This window comes from Ananas comosus, linkage group 11 (genome assembly GCF_001540865.1).
Source record: "Ananas comosus cultivar F153 linkage group 11, ASM154086v1, whole genome shotgun sequence".
Taxonomy (NCBI): Eukaryota; Viridiplantae; Streptophyta; class Magnoliopsida; order Poales; family Bromeliaceae; genus Ananas; species Ananas comosus.
Window position 1 is genome coordinate 7,207,975 of NC_033631.1, and position 6,035 is coordinate 7,214,009.

Consider the following 6,035-nt stretch of genomic DNA (forward strand, 5'->3'; position numbering starts at 1 on the left):
TCGTGTTTCATATTTATATTTCCTTAGACACACTGAATGGATTACCGTGTTCAACTTATTCCCGCATCTCCATCTTTGTTCGCGTGGCATCTGCGCGGTAGGAATAGGGTCAAGATTATAATTATAAATTTGGTGGGATTATTTGTGAAAATAATTTTTTGAGGGGCCCAAATGCAAAAAAAAGCCCTGAAAACAAATTTAGTGTTCTTCTATGTAGTATTTGGGTTTTTTTTTTTATTTTTTTATTTTATTATTTTTTTTTTTATCCCTTTCAACAAAACCAGGAAATGCTTACAAGATCTGCTATTTGATTTTATAAGGATGCAAAAAATTGAGTGGAGCTCGAATGGTAGTAACAATATGAAAATAGTGTTTACTGTTATCTTTTTAATCATTGGATGTTTAGGGTTTGCTAGGGGATGGTGGAATAGTAATAATCCAAGAGTGAAAAAATTGATAGTAAACATTACTAATATACTATTAAAAATTAGAAAAGAGTTTGACAACCTATTTTGCAATTTGGTTATTAAAATTGGTTTCAAAAAAAAGAAAGGTAATATTTTCATTTAAATGTAATGAGTTACTCAACCTGGTTAATTCACTTTGGCCCTAGTTGAATATTGAAATAAGTTTTTGATGATAATTTATTAGGTAGGAAAATTTTTTATATAATTTAAAAGTATGATATTGATTTTTCCGTCTTAAAGGGCTCTTTGTCATCAATGATTTGATGGGAAAATTTAATTCACATTCAAGGTGATTTATCTTTTTCTAGATAAATGACATGAAGATTGAATATATTGTTCGTTTATAGACATTTGACTATATTCGTTGTGATATATTAGACCTAGAAATTGAAGGTTAGAAACTAATTTTTTATACGTTTTAGGAGCTGATTTTGTGTGATTTTTACGAGAAAGTTTTTGAGCCTGTCTAGGGCGTTGTGGCTGCCGTTCAGACTAGAAGAATAGTAGCGGATTACCTCGCTATTCCGACTATATTTCTATTCTTTGAATTTGTGATATAGGTGGGTTCCGTATTGTCAAAATTGACGGATTAATTTCTATATTCATATTATATTATTTAACCTATGAGATGAACTACTAATATAATTAAGATAATAATAATATTTTGTCACCTACCTGTAAATTATATTGAGATATGCATATTTTTCACTATTTTTCACCTACCTGTAATTTGTGTTATTTTTTTTGGAGGCCAATAGAGAGTGACAGATAGTGTGAGACTATAACTATATTTGTGACATTATGACAATATTATCAGGATCTGTTTGATTATCACATTTGATTACAGTCTGCATGTTATTTTGAGCTTAACATTTTGAGCTTGACAGTGATGTTATACTCAGTTGGGATAGCGTTGCGAGTGCCACTCTGGAGGTTAGACTATAAGTTATTATTATGGCATGAGTCAGAAAGTAGCCTGCGTGGTAGCGGACTAATATAGGTGGGTGTTGGACATGAGGTGGTGCAGGCTAGATCCGACTGTTGAATCGGTCACTTGATTGGGTATTATTGTAATTTTTATTCGGTATTTAATTGATGTATGAAATATATAATTTACAGTTTCAGTTATATTATAAAGGCATGATAGTAGTAATTCCTTTCGGCCATTATTTATATTAGTGACTGTTCATTTATACTGCCTAGTTATTTACTATTTCTGCCTCTTATGGACCTAATAGTGTAGATCGTCGATGTTGTCGACTATATTCACTGGGGATTTTTTATTATAGTTCTCATACCCTTTTTATTAACATTTTATTTCAGGGCTTTTAGCACTAGCGACTGATTGAGAAAAGGGAATCACGGATAGTTAGCATCTTCTACCCTCTTTGTGTGTGTACCTTGACCACCTATCAGTTTATATAGCGGCATGTACAGTGTTTTGAGATTTAGAATGGCAAAAAATGTTGTGCCATTTTGAGGATTGGTGTGGTGATGACTGTATATTTACAGTGTTGCTACAGTACATAGTTTATTTTACTCTGATACTTGTTGTTGTTAGATTTTAGTTAGTTTTTTTCGGAACGCTTCGTATTGTATAAGGTGTATCCTTGTGCAGGCGGGTTTTTTGACGTAACCGAGACTTTCGCTGTGATCCAGGGCGTGACATTCTGAGCTTTTAATCATAATAAAAAAAAATTATTATACCTAACATGATATTAGTCGATGACTTATTCTGACATTCAAATAGGATCTTAGACCTTATTTGAATATTGGAATAAGTTATTTGATGACAACTAATTTGGTATAAAGATTTTTTTTTGTGCAATTAGAAAGTAGAAGATTGATTTTTGCTCTCTAGAAGTCTTTGACATTCATGATTTGATAGGATACTATATTTTATTACAGTGGTGGTCCCTAATCTTTGCATACTTTTCAATCTGGCCTCCAACTTCTTTTTTGCAATTAAGTACCCAATCTCTTGAATTTATTGCAATCAGTTCCAAGCCGTTAAAAGGGGTGTAAAAATTGACGAAATATTTCACATCAGCGTCAAAGACAACTAATTATACAAATTAAATTTAAATTTAAAATCAAATTCACATTTTAAATTTATATTTTAAATTTTAATTATTTTTTGAAATAAATTTTAAATTCAAATCTAGATTTTTTAATTCAATTTTAATTTTAAATATCGAATTCAAATTTCAAATTTGTCTAACTTGTGCACCAATTTGTATATAAATTTCTGTTATGGCAGTGACAATTTGTCATTTTGCTAATTCTACCAAATCTCAATGCCAAAAATTTGTTGTGTTAGTCTAAAATCTTTCACTTCAGAGGCCTTGCTCACTTCATTCTTGAGTTTATTAATCCTAGCCTTACATATTATGTGTAACACCCCCAATAGTCCCACATCGGATGGGATACTGATTCCAATCAGTTTATATGAGACCTACACGCTAGTAATAATAACTGGGTTTAAGCATTTTGGGCCGGTGGTTGGGCCTAACGAGTTATTGGTGCTAGCGGGTCGGGTCGTTGCAATTGGTATCAAAGACGAATACTAGCCGGAGGTGTGAGAACTAAGTGCTATGCGGGATAAAGTGCTACACCAACGGGTTTGGTGGGAGCCACCTCTTGAACCCGTAGGAGCCACCTCTAGAATCTCAGATCGCCTGGTATAGTCTGTCTGTCTGTGATCTGGTTTGAACCCGACGAGGACGTCAGGGTCTAAATAGGTAGAGTTTGTAACGCCCCCAATAGTCCCACATCGGATGGGATACTGATTTCGATCAATTTATATGGGGCCTACACGCTAGTAATAATAACTGAGCTTAAGCATTTTGGACCGGTGGTTTGGGTTCAACGAGTTATTGTTTCTAGTCGGCATTTTGGGCCGGTGGTTTGGGCCCAACGAGTTATTATTGCTAGTGGGTCGGGGCGTAGCGGAAGCGTGGTGGGCCCATAACCCACAGGTCCCAGGATCGAAACCTAGCTCTCAATTTTAACGACCCGACCCGCTAACAACAATAACTCGTTGGGACCAAACCACTGGCCCAAAATACTTAAGCCCAGTTATTATTATTAGCGTGTAGGGCTCATATAAACTGATCGGAATCAGTATCCCATCCGATGTGGGACTAACCAGATCACAGACAGACCAAGACCAAGACCATTACCAGGCGATGTGAGATTCTAGAGGTGGCTCCTAAGGGTTCAAGAGGTGGCTCCCACCAAACCCAAACCCGTTGGTGTAGCACTTTGTCCCGCATAGCACTTAGATCTCACACTTCTGGCTGGTAACCTAGCTCTGATACCAATTGCAACGACCCGATCCGCTAGCAATAATAACTCGCTGGGCCCAAACCACCGACCCAAAATGCTCGCTAGCAACAATAACTCGTTGGACCCAAACCACCGGCCCAAAATGCTTAAGCCCAGTTATTATTACTAGCGTGTAGGCCCCATATAAATTGATCGGAATCAGTATCCCATCCGATGTAGGACTATTGGGGGCGTTACATTATGAGTACGTCATCCACATACAATACTAAAACCACAAAAGTGCCATCTTTTAAGAATCTTAAGTAGACATAATGATCGAATATAGTTCTTTGGAATTCATAGCTTAACATAAAAGTGTCAAACTTTTAATACCATTATCTTGACACATGTTTAAGCCTATATAATGACTTTTTGAACTTTCATATAAGATATTTTTTTACCCTTCTTTTTTAAGCCTTGAGATTGATGCATATAAACCTCTTTTTCTAAATTTCCATATAAAAATACTGTTTTAAAATCTAATTCGTCAAGTTCAAAATTATTTATAGCAACAAGACTAAAAACAAGTCAAATATAAACCAATTTATAGACATGAGCACGTCAAAGAAATCCATACATGCATTTCTTTTGTATGAAGTCTTTAGCAACCAATCTTGTCTTATATCTTTGAATTGTCTTATAGCTTTCTTTTTTGATTTAGTAAACCTATTTACAACCAAATGTTTTCTGGCTCTTTGAGTGTCATTCTGGGCTTCTTTGTTCTCGATGTTTTCACGTTCTACTCTTCTTGCCAACACAGTTGATCATCAATGTGTACATCACAACTTGTGATAATTTTGCTAGTCATCGAATCCAATAACTGATATCTTTTCACACCTTTTGTATAGCCGGCAAGTATGCATTTTGTCGATCTTGGATCCAACTTAGTTCTTTGACAATTAGGAACCAATGAAAAAGTACGACAACCAAATATTTTAGATTAGAATAATCACAAGGAGTTCTAAACTATAACTTTCGAAACATATCTCCTCCGGTTTTTCCATCTGTAGCAATGGAAGATGAGCAGTTGACAACATAACAAGCTATGGATATGACCTCGGCCCACAACTCGTGCTCCAAACTGGCATTAATCAAATGCTACAAGCCAACTCCATCAGTGTATGGTTCATCCTCTTGGCCGCACCATTTTGTTGTCGATTATCCGGATTTGTATTGCATCTTAAGATGCTATTCTCTTTACAAAAGAGCTCAAACTCCTTAGATTTGTGCTCGAATCATTGTCCGATCAGAGAACTTTAATGCGGCGCTCGGTGAGGTTCTCTACTTAGGCTTTAAACTGCTTAAATGTTTGAACTGTCTCACCCTTAGATTTGAGAAATTTACCCAAACCTTCCGTGAGAAGTCGTCAATTAGTGATATAAAATAATTGGCACCATTATATGATGTAGTAGGAGAACTTCATGCATTCATATGAAAGAAGTCAAAAATACCTTAACTTGTGTGACTTCCAGCTTTTAAGCTCCGCTTATGATGTTTCTCATAAACACAATACTTATACAATTTTGAATCACTAAAAGTAATATTAAGCTTCCTCTTTACCAAAATCTTCGTATCTTTCTCACTCGTATGACCCAACCTCCTATATCATAGCTAGAGAGGAAGGTCTTTATTCTCCAACACCGCAAAAGCTTTATCTGTTATTGTACTTTCCAATAATGGATACAAAGTTTCAATCTGAATGCCCTTCATGATAGGTGACATTCCAATAATCCCACATCGGATAATATGGGAGAGTGTCATGGATTTATAAGTGACGGACACACTAATAATAACAACTGGGCATAAGCATTTTGGGCTAGTGGTTTGGGCCAAATGAGTTATTATTGCTAGCGAGTCGGGTCGTTACATTAATGACTGTTAAGAATCGATACCCCTTACCGAGAATCGACGACTTATGCAATTAGCTTCGTGGTGCAGAGGTCTTTTCTAAGATTGATTTGAGATCGAGACATCATCAACTAAAAATTAGAGTCGAGGATATACCCAAAACAGCTTTTCGTACATGTTATAGGCATTATGATTTGAGATCGGGACATCATCAACTAAAAATTAGAGTCGAGGAGACATCATCAACTAAAAATTAGAGTCGAGGATACCCGTGGGTCACGAACGCTAACACAAGTAAGATTATTAGCCCCAACGACAAAGCTATGTTGGACGGATGAAAAGTTGCAACAAAACGGGTAGCTACCTGCAGTGGTCCCACTGCACGGGAGAATC